The sequence below is a fragment of the Octodon degus genome, unplaced genomic scaffold (genome assembly GCF_000260255.1).
Source record: "Octodon degus isolate 3935 unplaced genomic scaffold, OctDeg1.0 scaffold00070, whole genome shotgun sequence".
Taxonomy (NCBI): domain Eukaryota; kingdom Metazoa; phylum Chordata; class Mammalia; order Rodentia; family Octodontidae; genus Octodon; species Octodon degus.
In genome coordinates this window covers 10,398,969-10,417,625 of record NW_004524646.1, presented here as the reverse complement: position 1 = coordinate 10,417,625, position 18,657 = coordinate 10,398,969, and positions in this window count along the sequence as shown.

Sequence of the window (18,657 nt, the reverse complement as noted above, 5' to 3'; positions counted from 1 at the left end):
TTTTTTTTTTCTGAGTACTATAATTTTCATTAAATAGATCTTTTGCTTCTTTAGTTAGATTAATTTCTAAATATTTCATTTTTCTGTGGTGCTATTGCAGAGACTATTGTTTCTCTAATTTCTCTTAGTGTATTTGTTACCTATGTAGAGAAATGCTATTGACTTTTGGGTATTGACTTTGTATCCTTCTATGCTACTGAATTTATATATTAATTCTAGTAGCTTCTTGGTGGAGTTTTTTGCACCTTCCAAGTACAGTATCATGTCATCTGCAAATGATGATAGTTTAAATTCTTCTTTCCATATTCTCATTCCTTTTGTTTCTCTCTCTCATCTAATGGCCCTAGCTAGTTCCAGAACTATATTGAATAGGATTGGTGATAAAGGACATCCTTGTCTTGTATCTGATCAGAGAGTAAAAGATTTCAGGTTTTCGCCATTTAGAATCTTGTTAACCATTGGGTTGTTATAGATGATTTTATCAGATTGAAGTAGAGGCCATCTAAGAATTCGTTCTGACTTTCAAATTTTTAAATATGTGTTTCATATTTTCCACCTTGTAATTCTCCTGAAAGGTATATTTTAGATTCTTCTTTCTCCATAATTTTTCATTCTCTCATTTTTTTTTTCATTCTCTCATTTTTTCTGTCAAAATGTCTTCATGAGTTATGGGAATTAAAAGTAATGTTTTCTAAGATTAAATTTTTGTTTATTTATTTATTTATTTATTTTTGAGACAGGGTCTCAACATGCAGTTCAGACTGACCTTGAGCTCACTTTGTAGCCCAGGCTGGTCTCAAACTTAAAATGATCCTTTTGCCTTAGCCTCCTGAGTGCTGGGATCACAGGCATGCACCTCCACACCCAGCTTCAAAGATTAAATTTTTAAATCTAGGCTTTCTAATTGGTTAAATTTCCCTGCTATTTCTTGCTGTATGTATCCTCTTTGAGTACATTAAATGTCACTGTGCATAGTTCTGATATACCCCTTCTTTACTTGACTCCTTGGATCCCAATTTTGCATGTTAATCCCAAGACCCCTTCCTGGGGTGCAGGTCTCACTGTTCTTAAGTGCCAGGGGAAAGATTACCATGAGGGGCCTGCTGGCTCTCAGAGCGGCCTTGGTGCGGAGCTGTGCTCGGGGGACTATGAGCTCACACCGTGTACACGGTGGAGTTCTCCAGCTAGAAGAGACTCTGAGTCACTCAGCTGGGCTTTCTGTGCTTCACAGCTGCTCCATGTGACTTCTGGACCTCAGATGCCACCTCTGGGATCCTTCTCATTGCTCACAAGCAGCACTTTCTTCCCTAGGCTTGGGGTGGGCAACAAAGGTCCAGACAGTGGTGTGAGATGCTCCAGCCCCAGTTCATGGAACTCCAGTTCTTCTTCTCAAGGTCTCCGGACTTGTCCCATACTCTGTTACCCAAAGAGAGAAGTGGTTACTGTGGCCCTACTTGTCAGGTTCTTCTCCTGGGCCCTCACCTTAGGAGTTCTGAGTTTCTTCTTTGTCACGGGCTCTGGCACATTTTCTTTCTTGCCTAAAATTCAACGAAGTTCCTGACCAATGACTCTGTGCATCATGTAATTGATGGTCCCACAAATGCACGTCCTGTGCTTGGTGCAGGAAGGGCGATACTGAAGTGTGCTTCTCTGGCTACCTTGTCCCAAAGTCAGAGCTCATGGTGAGAGGAGAGTCAGCAGGGGACTCCAGGATACTCTTCACTCCGTGCGGGGTGCTGGTGTGGGAACGTGGGCTGGAGAGTGCCACAGCTGCCCTCATGGGGTGCACTCTTTCCAAGTCTGTATTGCAGACAAAAGAACAGAGCACAGTTGCTGTTAGAGGGAAACCTGCTGCTCCCAGAAGCTTTCTGCATCTTCTTTCCACTCCCGTAGTGCACTTTTCCCATGACTCTATCCAAGAGCTCATGGTCCTTCATGGCTGTGTGTGTGCAGGTCTCATGGAAGCAGTTCCCTGTGCAGTGTGGACACAACCACAGGTGTTCTCAGTGGAAGGAGGAACTCACGTTCACACTGGCAAAGCCAGGCTCAGGCCTCCCACGTGTCTCTGAAAATGGGCTGGTCTGCTTGGTGAATAGCAGAAATTTATGAAGGTCATTTGCAGAAACACAAGAGAACTATGAACATTTCAAGAAGCCACATATTGGGGCTATCTTTCTGTGTATCCCAAAGGACCTGGAATACTCTGCTTTGAACACACACAGTGTTTCTTTGTGTCTTAGTGGGTGAGCTGGCCTGATTGGTTAAACTTTCAAACACTTAGGCTGGCAGTGTGCTAATGTTGGGGACATTTAGAAGGTTAAAGGCTTCTGTGTAGCCAACTTGGCCGATGAAGACTCTTGGTAACCATGAGTCCTTTGATTCTCTCTATCCCACTGTGGCAGGTGCCCAAGAAAGAAAGACCTGGTATGGCCATGGCAGAAAAGTCTTATAGAGAGATCTGGTGTCACATCCGGGCAAGTGGCCAAGGAGCCATGTGTCTGCTTGGAGGAATGTTCAAGTCCAGTCTCCAGCTGTTCTTAGAAGAACCCTTGGTGCTCAGTGTCGGGATAGAGGCCTGCTTGCTTGGTGCCATCAGTGTCGAGCAGTAATAGACACCTCATGTCTGTGTCCTCTGGGTTCCCTTATCTTGGGAGGGAGCAGCAAGTTCGTAGCAGGAAGCTCATGAGAGCTCTGCTGATGGTGCCTGCAGCCATGAGCCCAGCTTACCCCACAGCTTTGCTAGTTGGTGTTCAGGGCCTAAGCCCCAGGGACACACACAGGCTGTGACTGGATGGGAGGAGAAGATGGCCCAGCCCTGGTGTCCAAAGGAAGTTTGTGAGACTCTAGACATATTCTGTTCATTTCTGTAATTGCTCACATTCCAAAGCCCTTTCTGTCTAAGAAGGTGGAGAATGTAGCTGGACGCAGGCAGAAAGGAGCTGGCCTCATGTTTTGCTGCTTATCACACATGACACAGAGGTGGTCTCTCCCATGCACTGCGTGGGTATGTGGGCACATCCCACGGGGAATGCTGGAGGGACACCTCCATGTGGCAGCTGCATTGTGTCCCTGTGCATAGCATCCTCACTTGATTGAGAAGTACATGTGTTTGTGTGTGTGTGTGAGTGTGCATACAAGCCTTTGCATGAGTGTGCATTGTTGGAAGGGCCAAGCCAAAGCTCCCTTAGGAGAGCAGCTGGGCCGGGCATGCTTGGACATGCGGCCAGCTCCCCCATGAGGCCACATCTGCTCTGTCCTCCCTCTGCAGCAGCAGTACTGACTTCATGAGGCAGCACTGACCACGCTGCTCTGGAAGTGGCTCCCGGTCTCCAGTGAGTTCAGTCCTTCAGTCATGAAGCAAGGCACTCCCACTGCCCCCGACTAGCATGACCGCTTGCTCTCTTTTGTGCTGTAGAGAAACACTTCAGGAACATATAGGCTCAGATGTGTCCTCATCCCTGGAACCTGGAGGAGACTAGGACAGGGAGCCAGAGAAGATGAGCCAATGGCCCACCCCTCCCAGGACGTGGGCCACCTATCACATGGTCCCACCTAGGGAGCCGGGCTGTCAGGTGTGATTCCCAGTGGCTGGAGGTGCTGGCCGAGCTCTGTCCCTAGGCCTCTGACCTACTGCCCATAGGACCAGCACAGGCCTTCAGCGCAGGAGGGCAGCTGCTGACCACAGGAGTATGGCTGACGCGTGGTGACAGGCTCTCGGTGGGTGAGGTGCTGGGACACGGTTTGTTCAAGATAAAATAAACCATGTGCATAGCACATGGGTTGTGAATAGATTGTGTACCATGTCACTTTTCCCTAGTTATTGTTAAAGAGAGTGAAATACTCCAGTGGTGTGTATGCACCTGGTATTCATTCATTCATTCAATGAACTAATTCATTTCTACTTTTTATTTCTGCAGTAATGAGAATTGAACCCAGACTTCTGCACTGAGCTATATCCTTATCTCCTTTGTAAAATATTTTTGAGACCACATCACAAAGCTAGGGCTCTATGTGGCCCCGGCCAGCTTGAACTTGTGGTGCTCCTGCCCCAGCCTCCTGCGTGCTGGAATTGAAAGCATTTCCCACACTCAGAGCTAGCATTTTTAATAGAAGAGCTTTGTCATCTGCACTATGGTGGTTTTCTGTGGATTCTATCTTGAATAAACTGTGGACCTCCTCAAGCTTATGATTTAATGGGGGACGGAGCAGGACACGCAGCGGAAGGCAGGCATTGAGGCTAGAGTGCCATAGGCCTGTGTAAGAGGGATGGCTGGACTTGCTCCCAGGGCCAGGGAGAGCCTCTTGTGGGAGGGAGGTGCTGTCGAAGCTCCCACCCACTGGATGGGGTGGCATGGGGCAGGGTAGAGGTGGAAACAGTGATTAAGGTGTCAGCATCACCCCATAGACTATCTGGCCGGGTCTTGAGTCTTGCTGTAGGCTGTGTCTGGATGTGCCCCAAGCCTCATGTGCACACTGGTGGAGGCTGGGAGCCAACTGGAGTGTGTGGCCTGATGCTCTTCAGGATCCTGACAGCCCAACAGAGTCAGAGTTCACAGCTAGGTGTGGTGTTGGGATGTGGAGGATGGGCCGGGGAGCTGGGTCCCTGGGGACATGGCCTGCAGGGGCCCGGCTCCTCCTCAGGCTCCCCTGGGACTCAACCCCACTTCCTGGCACCATGGGACAGCTACTCCTGCACCACCCCCTCTGTATCACCCTACCTGGGAGCCTGAGGGCCAATGAATGGCGAATTGGGCTCGACAAAGTGTGAGCCCAAATAAAGCTCTCTTCCTCCAACTGGTAGGTGTTGGGTGCTGTGTCCTGGCAGTTAGACGGATGCTGCAGACGGACCCAGATGGTGACTACACACATGGACACACAGACACACAGGGGCAGAAAGAGACAGGGTCAGAGGCTCAGAGAGAGATGCAGAAGACATTCGGGAAGACTTGTCTGCAGCACACACACCCACACACAAGTTCAGTCACACGTGGTGGACACTCTTGGACACACGTGTACGTACACTCCCACATCGGGGTACTTCTGGAGGGCAGGCGGTGCTGGCAGCTGCGTTTTCCCCGTGCTCACCCTGTATACCATGTTCCTCACTGAGGTACTGGAGCAGGCAAGCAGCACTGCCTGTCCCTCCAGAGACCATTTGTGGCAGTGCTGCCACCAACATTCTTCTTTGGCAGGGACATCTCTAGACCCTCACGGCAGCTCGCTTTTCCTGAGCCAAAAGATGTCTCCCTAGAGTGCTGTTGTGCATTACGCAGCTAAGGGGGACTCTCCTTAGAGAGTGGAGGAAGATGGGGGAGGAATTCCTTGACTTCCTCCCTCCCTTCCTCCCTCCCTCCCTTCCCTTCCCTCTTCCCTCCCTTCCTTCTTCCCTTTCTTCTCATCTCCCTCCCTCCTTTCCTCCCTTCCTCTCTTCTTCCCTCCCTTCCCTTTTCCCTCCCTCCTTCCTTGCCTTCCCTTCCTTCTTCCCTCCCCTTCTCTCCTCTCCCCTCCCCTCTCCTTCCATTTTCTTCGCTTCCCTTCCCTTCTCTTCCCTCTTCCCTCCCTTCCTCACTCCCTCTCTCGCTCCCTCCCTGCCTGCCTACCTGCCTTAATGCCTTCCTTCTTTTCCTCCTCCTTTTTAATATGCCCCTCGTTAGGAACTTCTGTGGACCATCCTGCTTCATCTTGTGGACTCTTTAGGAACAAGTACTTTGAGCTCATTTGCATAAGATGTCAAAATGGAGCACATGGAGCCTGCAGGCTGGTGGCCAAGATTCATAGGCATTTAGATTCTTCCCAGGGAGGGGAAAGTCATCAACTTATGTAATGTAATCCCACTTCACCCCTTCCATGGAGTTCCCTGCTCTTTTCTGGCTCTGTCTGCAAGGAACTGTTGTGACCAGCCAAGTGATGCACAGGATGAGAAGCCCTTGACCCCTGGATTAGGAGAGGGCTGCCGAGAGTCTGTGACAAGGGGAGTGCCGGTGAGGACTTGCATTGATCCATGCTTTGCAGTGGAAATGTGGGCCAGAGCTTTCAACTGTGCCTCCCATGCAGCTCGGGCAGGGCCTCTGAGAGCTCTGGACCTCCGCTGTAGGATCTGAAAACCAAAGGGTCAAGGGAGACAGGGGCTGTGAATTTTTTGGTGTGGGAAGGAGGAGGGTAAGTTAGAAGTTGGACAAACTAGAAAGTTACCAAGGATGCCAGCGTGAGAGCTACAGAGAGAAGGACTCCTGTCCTCGGAGTGGAGTATGTGAGTGGGGACAGATGAGGATATAGGGTGGTGCTCATTGGCCCAGCCCCCGTGCTTGTGGCTCTGGGTGGCATTGAGGCTTCCTGCAAACCCTGGAAGATTCAGAGTGACATGGGCTTGGGAGAACCAACAGAAAGCAGTGGGTTGCCCTGCTTCTAAGGCTCCCTCCACCACTAGGATCTCACAAGCCTTTGGGTTGAGTGTAAGGCTGGCCTTCGCCCTAGCATTGTTCTTCCCTGGGAACGCCTGGGGTGCCCAGGCAGCAGCTACGACTCACGCGAGGCAGAGTGTGTTAACCCCATGTCTGTGCTGACCTCTAAGGGCACATCCCAGCCAGCACCACCAGGACGTGGGCAGGACCAGGGCAGGGATGGCTGACTGCTGCCACAGGTACTCAGAGTAGATACCAAAGGGTGGACAAAGAGTACCTCCCTGACCCGAATCTTAACCCTGGCTTTGTCCCTGGTTTTCTTGCCTCTGGACTGAGGATAAAAACCCCATTATCAGAGTGCTTAAGGAGGATCTACTAATGACACATCCACAAAATTCTCTCATCTACAAGTTTTCCACAGGAAGTGGACAACAACCACAACCACTGGCATCCTCATTCCCAGGCCCACTGGTCTTTCCAGCACACCACTTGGGTCCAACTTAATAGGCCTGGAGGTTGTGAGCAACTGGGAAGACCTGCCAGATGTCTAGTCTCATCCTAGTGGGGCCACCTGAGGAAGGCTGGGCTTGGAAATGACAGGGTTTTGGAAAGCCAGAGGTGTCTGGCAGTGAGCAGTGCTGACCAGGTCTCCTTGTCCCTGGTTGCCATCTTGGGGGCACCCAAGCTGAGGCATGAGTGTCCCCACATTTTCTCACAGACTGTCAGCAGGACAGAGCTGACGAAGGCAAGAGTCCTCATGGAGGGCGGCTCTGTACAATGATACCTTGGTTCAAGAACTCTTGTTTGTGCAAAATTCAGTTTGGAAACAGAAACCTTTGGCAAGGTTTGGCTCCCATTCACAAACTCCACATCGGGTACCAACCTTAAGCGTAGTGGTGACCATCTTCCCCAGAACCAAGAAATGAATTACATTCATTAGGGAAGGTACCGCTGTGTTTGGAGGAGGGGCATTCCTCTGAGCACCTCCCTCGGTCTAGAGTGTTTGTCTTGGTGCCACCGCTGCCTGTGTGCATCACTGTATCCCTGGTGCTTGTGGAACAAGCAAGATTTGCCGTGTTCCTTTAGGCCATCCCTTGCCTTATGAGCCCCTCCAGTCCTTTGTTCAGTGACACGAGAAGCACTTGTTCCTGCTGGAGGAGTCTCTTGTGGGGCCCACTGATTTCTCTGCATGAACACGGCCCACATCACTGGTAAGGACCAGTGCCACATCAGGCACATGGTCACACACAGCAACTGGTGATAGCACCCAGTGGTAGCCCATGTCACCTGACAGAGGAAGGGAAGGGCCAGCCAGGGTTCTGAAAGCCACAGAAGAGTCCCGGCCTGTGGTCAGTTCATTTAGGGTAGCAAATTGTCATCATGTCCAGGGAGCTCTGCACAGCCTGGTGAACGCCCTCATGTCCTCTGATCCACAAGGAAGATGGTGCTGAGGAGACACGGTGTGGGCATAGAGATGGGGACACCAAGGTTCTGAGGAGTAGGCAGAGTGGGCTGGGAGAGTGGCTGGCGAATGTGAGCTGGGTTTGGTCCCACTAACCAGCAGGTGGGCAACACTCTTCAGTCCCCAAGTCCTGAAGTCCTACCTCTCCCGGGACACCTCTGGTGACAAAGGGATGCATCCATTTCCTCTGAAACTCACTGTCAGTTTTGTGAATGAACTTGCAGGCACACAATGCAGGAGGAAATGCAGTGGGATTATACTCACTTATAATAGATAAAACCAGGAAGACAAAGCTACTCGGTGGGACCAGCTTGCCAGGACGCACAATGGCCTTTGCTTAGGCCCAGGGCTAAGGCTGAGACAGATGTTGTGGCCCCCCCAAGGCCAGGCCAAGGACTCAGGAGAGAGGTCAGGGCTCACAGAGGAAGGGATCCAAAGACTCCCAGTGCAGCAAAGGCAGGGCCTGGAGAGCTGCCTGGACAGAGGGGTGCTGCTCTCAGGGCAGGGTAGCCCTGTCCTGAGCTCTTAGCCGAGTGGGCTGCTAGGAGGAGGGCTCATGCGGAGGACGTAGGTCACTGGGGTCATTTCCTCACGGGCACAGCTTGTCCCTGGATCCTGCCTCTGTGGATCTCGTCTTCACTCTATTTCCTGACGTTCATGAAATGAGCGACTCTCCCCATCCCACCCTCCGCCATGTTTCTGCCTCACGTGGAGGGCAATGCAGCTGGATGCCACAGACTGGAGCCTCGGAAGCCACGAGCCAAAGCCAGCTTTTCTCTTTTGGAAATTTTCCTCAGGTTTCTCTCACGGTGAAAAGAGCTGATGGACAGAGACACTTACTCTAATAATTCTTTTATATGTATTAAATGGTGGAGGCCACGCTCATTGGCTAAACCAAGACAGATGGTGGGCGCCTGGGACCAAACGCTTATTTCATATCCCAAGCGTTGACTACTAATACTCATAGATTCAGACATCACATTTTATTGAGCACCTATTTAAAGCCCATTTTCTGTCATGTTTATTATAAATTGAGCATCTGGGAAAAGAAAATCTATGATATGTCCTATTGTTTGTGTCCTATTTCTTCCTGAAATTTGTTGGTATTTCTCTTAAAATATTTTCAACATAAGGCAGGCATGGTGACACATTTGCAATTCTAGACTCAACAGAGGCTGAGGCAGGAGGGTTGTAAGCTAGAGGCCGGGCGTGTCTAGTTAGAAGTAGCTTTCTCTCAAAGTAAAATAATAGTAAGTGCTGGTATGTATTTCAGCCCTCTTGGGTTCAATTTTCAGGACTATAAGGAAAAACACAATGTAGATTTTCTTTTGGGGGGGCTCTGTGGTTTGGGGCTGCAAGACAAATGGAACGTCCTCTGCCCTAAACTGAGGGCTCTGGGTTGGAGGAAGTAACGACTCGTGGGTGACCCTGGCCGTGAGGGCTTCAGGAACACAGCACGTGTCAGGAATACAAGGAAGGCTTTTGTTGCGGTGGAGCCCGAGAGCTTCCCAGCCCAGCATGTGCTTCTGCGGGCGTCACCTAAACGGCCCACCCTTGAGTTCGCCTCCGCTAGCTTCCTGCCAGGATGCAATGAACGTGTGCCTGGAAAGCTTTGGGCTTTCTGCAAACCTCACACTGAAAATCACAGGGCTGTGAAAGAAATAGCACAAAGAGCTGACAAGCAGGGAGTGTGGGCCCCCGAGGGCCATTCTAGTGCTTCCATCACGGTAAAAAGTGTGCTAGACTGAGCAGAAGAAACCCCGCTGCCACCATCGTAGCTCTCTGCCGGTAGCGTGGATGAAAGTTTTTGGCGCAAGGACCTAGAGGGCAGCGGTGAAGACTTCTGAGTTGATTTCAGGGTAGGATGTAGTACACGTCAAGGTTGAGGAGAAGAAAATAAATGCTTCCAAGGAAAAGCACGTTTTGGGAAAACAGTTGAGGTGAGGGCCAAGGGCTCTTCTACAGGACCATGCTCTTTTCCAGCGGGCTGCAGCCTGCTGCACTTGAAGCTTAGCTGCTACTGATCAATTATATACAGCTTAATTCACAAGGGATAAAATGTCTCCCAAGCACCCACCCATTCCCTCCATCCCCTCCTCCTTCCTGAGGGACCGTGCACCAGGTCCTGATGCACAAACATGCTTCGTAGCAGAACAGCGTCACTTACCCCAACAAGGTAGCGGTGGTACTAAGAGGCAGAAACAGAAAATAGCTCACGATACCAGGCAGCTAGCAGGCCCTTTGTCAGTGGTGGCTGTCACCCACGCTGTAGCACTGTTGCACTGTTAGTCTCAGGAGGAGCGACAGCAGGTAGTTTTGTGACAGTGAGCAGCCTAACTTCGGGCTCATTCATTTTGCAATGCATTGCTCAACAAAAACAAAGAGCTGCAAACCTGTAGGGAGTGGGGAGAAGAGGCGACATCCAAAGCCTTGGGGACCGCATCTTCCTAAGGAGAGTTGGGAGAGGGAAAGGATCCAAAAGGGAGCCTGGGAGGAGTCACAAACACGAACTTCCAAATGTGACTGTGTTTCCAATAGCATCTTCTGGAAAAGTAAATTTATGTCCTGTTGATTGATTCTGTGGTAGTCGGCAAGACTGTAAATAGAACCTCTGTTAGACATGACCGGGGGCTGAAGGCAGTATAAATAAAATATTAACCTAATTAGAGAGTATAGTTTCTCTCTTGATGAACCTTGTGAGGTGGTGCGTAAGTGTAAAAATGACCAAAATAATCATTCTGAACAGGGGGAAGAAGCGAGGCTGGGATCACAGGTATCACCGGAACCACACCGCACGGTCGCAGAGGGAGAGCTGTGCTCTTCCGATCAGCAAAAAGAGAGAGGTAGAAGGACTTTAGATCATGTCACATGAGCCTCGTTTGAATATCTGGCTTCATTCAGCCTCAAAATCAGTTATATTTGACTCCTGCACTTGTCCTCTAAGTCCCTGAAGGTCAACGAGGCACCGCAGAACAGAAGTACAGAAAATCAGTGTAGTTTATGCCAATCAGAAACCTTCTAACTGTGGAAGCTGCTCAGGGCTGGAGGGTTGTTGCTGGATGTGGGTGCGCTGTCTCTGGAGGCGCCTAAACAGGAAGAGCCTGGTCCTGCAACTTCCGACTCAGGTGTACCATCTGCTCCTGGCTTTGAGAGACTGTTAATACGCTAAATAGCCCAAGGAGCCCGCAGCACAAGCTTTGCATGCTGTAAGGGAGGAGGTGTCTTTCTTTCTACCCTCCCCTGCTCTTAGCTGTGACAGAGCTGAATAACACAACACAGGCTAATCAGAGACTTAATAATGCATGTACCTTCTGTATAGATGGGACATAAGCTGAAGACTAAATCGCTAGAGTAGATCTCAGAGCATTGTCTTAGAATTGTGGCATGGACAGGACCAGTTTCTGAAACAAAGAGGCCACAGCAAGAGGCCCACCTGAGACGAGTTGGCTAGCAAGAGCATGAGACGAGAGCAAGGTTCACCCTGCAGACTGAAGCCACCTTACTCCTTTGAGAAGAGTCTTTCAGCATGATAAACTCCTCTCTTTCTGGTTCAGAGAGGGAGCCACCTTCCCAGGTGGTCTGATTCATTTGAAGGTGCAAACTTCTCCTGCAAAAGAATGACATTCAGGGTTATCCCTGCAGGTCCTCTGCATGGCCAGCTCAGAATAAACCTTAAGTCAAGAGGCATCCCAGAAGGGCTAGCACGGCCTGGTGCCCTGTGTTGTTTTTGGTAGCATTTCCTGAGCCTTATGGATTCTGGGATCTTTAGGATGGTGCTAAAGACGGGTCCTCCCCAAGGTTGCTCTCCTTAGCTTGCACATGGCCATCTTTGCCCTGTATCCACCCAGCATTCTCCGTCTGCATTTATCTGTGATCAGAACTCACCCAATTAGACCCAGGATTTCTAGGTCCTCTAATGAAGTCACTTCAGCTGGGTTATCTGCAAGGCTCTGTCTCCAGACCCAAGGACACCTTGAGGTCCTGGGGTTAAAGCTTCAACATATGAGTAGGGCTCAGAGCAGCCCCTCATGAGTAGTCTCATTCTTATTTTGTTGATGTGGACTCTGAGGTTCAGTGAGGGCCTCAGGTGGCGCAGTGATCCTGGGTGACCTGTCTCAGGAGCCCAACGCACATCCAGCTCCCAGCTGTGCTGCCTTCTCTGAGCAAGGCAAAGAGAGGGCAGCCCGCTTGGAAGGTGACCTGAAGGGAGGACCAGAAAAGCACCCAGGGACAGGAGAAGAGGTGATCAAGAGCTGCAGACTGGCAGGAGCTGTGGTGGGGAGCCATGGGGCAGGCGGCAAGCCAGAGATTTGGCTGTGGACACCTGTGCCTCTTGCAGCACAGCTGGCCCAGCAGGGAAGTGGTGGCAGATTTCCCTGTGTGTCCTGAGTGGAAACAGACCTGGAAAAAAGCAGTGTGTCATGTGTCCTGTGACAGAAGGCTGTTGCCTGGCTGGAAAGACAGGGGTACCTGGTGGGGCGAGCACGCTTTCAGCTCCTTCCACACTTCTCAGAGCCTCCACCAGCAGGGACAATGGAGGGCGGCCTGCTGGTAATTGTTCTGGGAGAAGAGACAGTGACCACGCAAGTGCAGGCACTCGGGAGATGTAATAAACACAGTCTAAAATATCACCAGCTCCTGGACAGGGCTGATTTGCAATTTTAGATCCATTAGCGGCAGGCACAAACACTAAGAGCATTCGCGTCCGAACGCTGGGCTGCAAAGTTGCCAAAGAAGCTGACGCGCGTTTCTGCAAGAGAAGCGTATACCCTGTGGAAAAGCACTGCTTCCTGCGCAATTAGGCCTGTCTCGCCGCTTAAATCATGTTTAATAATCTCCTGATCAGTGAGCGTTTTTAAGTGTGAATAAGATAACCCTTGCGTTTACATGGAGTGTGAACCAGCAGGCCAAAAGAGTGCATAGTTGGCTTGAGATGCACTTCAAACCTCTTTTTTTAAAAAAAAAATTAAAGCAAAAGAAAGAAAAGCAAAAATAAAGTAACAGCAACAAAGACAAAAGCAAGTCAATGCAAAAACAATAAAAATGATACAGAATATCAAAATATAATGATAGAAAGTTAACAATGGTGGTTATATTACGGAGTGTTACCTTCCATGAAGTTGCTCAGATTGCCAGATGTAAGAATGATCAAACATTAAACATTAACTATTCCTTTTAGCACGTCACCAGAATTTATAGGTACAATTATCTTAGCTAACATGCATGTCCCTTTCTTTTACTCTTTCACCCAACCCAGTTGTTCCTTCCTTTTGAAAAAAAAAAAAAATAAAAGGTAAACACAGCAAGGAAGCTGAGTCACAAGATAAGATATTAGACAGTTCTGGCAGGGCGTATGCAAACAGATAAATTCTTGCGTGTAGTTGGGAGCTCCAACAGAGCTACCGTGTTTAAAGATGGAGAGCTACTTTATCCATCCCTACAGGAAAGAGGTCTGTATACTGTAGCCCGTGTTGTCTACCCCATTGCTTTTGCAAATAAAGTTTTATTGGAACATAACTACATCTGTTTGCTTAGGTACTATCTACTCCGCTTTTGCACTAGACACGTAGCATAGCACAGCTGTGGCTGAGACATCATTGTCCACACACCCTTCCGCATTTTGAACTGGTGCTGGCAAGGTGTGTTTGAACCCTGATTTTGGAGCTTCTTGTCACCAGTAATCCTTCTGTGACACAGGTAGCTTTTCGCATGGCAACACAAGAGGATGTGTCCATGGCTCTTGTCTTGGTTACTTTTCTTATTGCTCAGACCCAATACCCAATGTCCACAAGTTAGAGGAAGAAATGTTCAGTTAGGCTCACAGGCTGTAAAGGTGTCAGTTCATATTTGGCTGGCTCCAAGGCATGGCCATGGCTCATGGGAGAGGTACATCAAAGACAAAAAAACAGTCCGTGGAAGGACAGGCAGGCAGCAGCCGTGAGCAGCTGGTGATAGCGGGAAGCCTTTTGTTTCATCCAGGCTCCGAGACTTTGGGGTGGTGCTGCCCAAACCCAGGGAGAGGCTGCCATCATCCACATCCAGGACGACACTAAACCGATGAACGGGCCAATCCGGCACTGCACACTGGGAATCCCAGGATCACACACCCTAGATCCAGCTGGCTCTGAAAAGCCCTGATTTGAGCTCCCGAGGCTTGGGGGTGGGCATCCAAGTGCAAGCTATAGCAGCTTCCTTCAGGTAGCTGTGGGTTCTGGCTAGCTGAGAAGACCGAATGATCAATAATGCTGGCTGCTGCCAAGGCTGGTTCTGGACAGTACTGAGCCGTCAACATCGCTTCTAACTTGAAAACGCCAGCAGACCTCCAGAGAGAAGAAGCAGACATCCGGCCAGGTCGTGTGCAGTCCTCTGGGGGCTGAGTCTGGTGCTGGGCTCAGCTTTGCTCAGACCTGTTGCTCCCTGTGCACTCACTGAGCTCTCTCGGATACTGACTTTTGAGGCGGGCCTGAAGCGTCTTGGATGTCAAGACGCTTCTCCCACTGTCTCCTGCGTATGCCAGCCAGAGGGATGCAGGGCCGGGGGTGCCCCTGAGCGGGACCTCTTTCTCTCTGTCCCTGCCATCAGTGCCTCTCTGGCAGCAGCTTCAATTACAGATGCTTCCTGAGTTAGCTAAGGTTACTTCAGATAAGCCCATCATAAGTTAAAAATATTATAAATCAAAATACATTTGCTGTCCCTAACCTACTAGGCATCATGGCCTAGTGACCAAGTGTGTCATAGAGCACTGATTGCTTCATGGCCGGGGGCTGTGGCTGGCAGGCTCTGCATGCACCACAAGGAGGCACATCCATAGCCAGAAAGAGATCCAAATTCAAAATTTGAATGTTATGACTACTGAACGTGTAGGGCTTGGACACCAATGTGAAGTGAGAGAATTATAAACTGAACTAATGGGATAATGTGGACTCTCAGATACATTAAACATTTGCAAATATTTTTTTCTAATCAGGAATTGAAGATTACTATGGCTGTGCCCTAAGGCTCTACTTTCTGTGTGTCTGGCCGTTTTTCAGAGGTAAGTCACCTGAGAACGTGCCTCTGCCGCTTATCCTGAAGCCTCTATCAAGACAAAGTGAGCAGAGTCTTTCAGCTCAACTGCCATGGAGTGAGCTAAAGCGAGCTGTAGGAGCTGCAGATTGGAAGCAGGGCAGAGAGAGACTTCTGGAGCCAAGTTGGGAGGACAGCCTGCACCCAGGCCTGGGTGCCTCGCATGCTTGGCCCTTTTTGCTTTCTGGGCAAGAAGACCTCAAATGAGAGACCACCAGTGGGAAACAGAGCAGGGGCAGCGTCCCCAAAAGGGGGATCAGTGTTCATGGACCCGAGAGTTCAATGAGCGAGGACCTTGGCAGAGTCTAGGAAAATAGATCCTTCTAGAAGATACATTTCCTTCCAGCTTACATTGCCTGCCTGACCCTTCTCCTTTTCGTGCACGTGTAAATTGTCTTGAGTCTCTTTTTCAGTCAGCTCATGGGGCTGGCCGCATTTCCCTACACTCCTAGGATCAGCTTACCTTGGAAAATCTATTCCAGACACATCAAAAACAGCTGAATAAGAAGTAACATGTGTCCTCCTTTTTAATTCTAAAGTCAGATCTCAGTGCATTCGAAATAGATATAATACTTTAGACTGTTCTTTTTGGTCAAATCATGTTTGATTTGGTTAATCTCAGTTGAACAGGAGTTTAACACCAGGTCTTTTAAGTGAGATCATGCCTATATTAATGAGATCCAGACTGATTCAAGTAGAAAAATGATTAAAAAACTAAACTGTCCCCTCGCTGTTATTCAAATGAATGGAAGCAAAGAGGTGGTATTTTTGAAGCCTGTGCGCTCTCTCTCCCTCCTTTTCTTTTCCAGCCTAATTGACTTGGATCTGGTTCATCCTGAGTAGGTTGTGTTTTCTTATTGTAACAGCCTTTCTCTAGCAAAAGCATTTCCCTCACTAATGAGCTCCATCCTCCTATAATGGGGAAAGAGTTTTAAAAACACCCACTGTTCTTGCCTGTTCATTTGAATAGCACCAAAGGGACACCTTTCCCGTCAGTCCTACCAGAAAGATGGGGTTGGAGCTCATTAATAAAGAGATGATTTTACTCCAAAGAGCCTTCAGCATTGAGTCCTAATCTAGACATGAGCTGTTTCAGATGCCAAATCTCTGCCACCGAAGCTACCTCTTGAAGGGCGACCACAACCAAGTCCCCAGTTGGCGAGGTGTCACTGGTGAGGGAGGCTGGTCAGGGAGGAGCCACCTGTGCCCGAGCATCACAAGCTCATGTGCCTTCCACTCTGAGGCTTTGGGGTTGAAACAACTTGCCTTCCACAGTGGCCACCCCATAATGCCCCCTTGGGCCACAAGGGTGCTCTCAGTCTCACTGGCAGAAGAAGGGTACTGCTGTACTGTATGCCCACTCTGCTTCCATTCTCTGAGCCTCAGTTTCTCTTGCTTCACCCTCCAATTCCTTCTCTGGCTGCTAACTGAACCCTTGGCTAACAGCTGCAGGGAAGATACATCACCCAAGATTTCCTTGAGCTCAGACAACTCTATTACCTTCAGCTCATCCCCTCATCCTCCTGAATAATTTAGAAGTACTGACAGTCCAGGAGGCAGTAGAACCCAGTAGTGAGCAGGTGAGCTCCAGAATGTCCCAGGTTGACTCTCAGCTTTGCCACTTAGGACCATAGGTGAGTGCCTTGAACTGGGAGGGGGTTCTCTATGACATCCTTGTCCTTCGGTGCCTCTCCTGAGCAGGGCACTTCCTGCCCTTTGGCCTGGACTATTTATGTAAGGATGTTTTCAGCCTTGGAAGATGGAGGCAATGTTCCCCTCCCAATGAAAGGGCTCATGTGCTTCTTGCCTACTATTAAAGATTTAAATTCCCTCAGTTCAGGGTTCTTCTTTTGTAATACAACCCACTGCATATGTGACATTTTGCCCTCTGTGTGTCAACTTGTAGGAGCTAGTGTTCAGAGAACAGATGCAAGAAATGCTGATATACTGGCTACAGCTATAGCTGTAATGACCAAACTGTCCTTTTATCTCTGACCCAGGAATCTCATGCCTTCTGCCATCATCCATGGAGCTGTGAGAGGATACTTTGTGAGCACACAGACACTATAGGATCTCAGGTGTTTTCAGTTCTTGGTGTCTCACTGTCTCAGTTTCTGGTACATGAAACAGGAGAATATGTCTGCTCAGAACTCATAGGTTGAAGCCCTAATCATGATGGCTTTAGGAGGTGGGGCTTCAGGGAATGATTGGGTTAGAGGGGGAAAACCTTCACAAGTGGCATTCAGGAAAGAGGGACCAGGAAGATCCTCCACTCTTCTGCACTAGCAGATCTGTGAGGTGTATCCTTTCTCTATGAACAAGAAAAATGAATCCTCACTAACTTAACCTGTTAGTGCCTTAATATTGGACCCTGCAGTCTCCAGGACAGTGAGAAACAAACTTATGATGCTTGTAAGCAACCCAGTTTAAATTACTACGTTATAGTCAGCGGAGTCAACAAAAACAAGCACCTCTCTTACAGAGTAGTTGTGAGGATTCAGCAGGGTAGCCAACGTTCGTGAGGAAAAACAATGCCTAAGGATTAGTAGGCACATGATAAATAGCTAATTTTCATCACATCACCCTTAAGCACTGGCTCAGGGATATAGCAGTAGAGGAACAGGTCAGAGGGCCAAGAAGACCACCGTGGTCAGAAGGATCACTGCCCCCAGACACACAAGGTAATCTTCGCAGCTACGATGCTCACAGAAGCAAGAATTTCTGAAGGAACCACCAACTGGAAAGAGATTGGTGCTTCTGCTGTGGTTATCTGAGTTGTCTGTAACAGTGAATTTTGTCTTCTTTTATCACTACCTTCTGTCATTTGTAAGTAGCAATTAAACCCTTATCCAGTAGGTAGAACATGTGAATACAAACTCAAGCGCTGTGACCAAGAAGCAGTACCACATGGAAACGTATGCACATTCTCCGGGCACTTGGAATCATATTTCTCCTTCATTAAAACTTCTCCTTGGGCTGGCCTGATTGTTCAGTGGACTACAGTGCCTGCTTAGGCAGAGTGCAGGATCCAGGGTTCGATCCCTGGTGTGTCGTGCTGGGCCTGCCCCTGGGGCACACTGAGATGGCAATTGAGACTAGGTGTGGTGGCACAAACCTGTAATCCCAGCACTTGGGAGGCTGAAAACAGGAGAATCACTACAAGTCTGATCTACATAGGAAGACCCTGCAGACCCTGTAGACCCTGTCCTAAATACAGAATAAGAAAGAAAGAAAGAAAGAAAGAAAGAAAGAAAGAAAGAAAGAAAGAAAGCTTCTCCTTAGCGTCTTATTCCTTCCAGGATTTTTTTTTTTTGTAGCTTCTATGGCACCACAGTATACAGATCTGCATCCTTCTGCATGTAGCTCCTAAACACAAGGACACACACACACACACACACACACACACACACACTGTGACAAGTCAGACTAAATGTTCATTATTTACTCCGATGGATCCCCTGACACTAATCCACACGGAGAGCTCTGCATAGCATACTCCATCCCTTTCACCTTTTGTTTGAATCTAGTCCGTGCTGCATTAAAACTCCTGAAACTATGAAATTTATACAGAGTAGAAATTTATTTCCCACCTCTGGAGGCTGCATGCTCCAAGACGAGGGTGTCAGGGTCTTCAGGTTTTCTGAGGGGGGATTCTGTCTGTGCCAAGACTGTGCCTAAAGGCCAGGGAGATGGTTCAGTAGAATAAGCGCTTGCCTGGCAAGTGCAAGG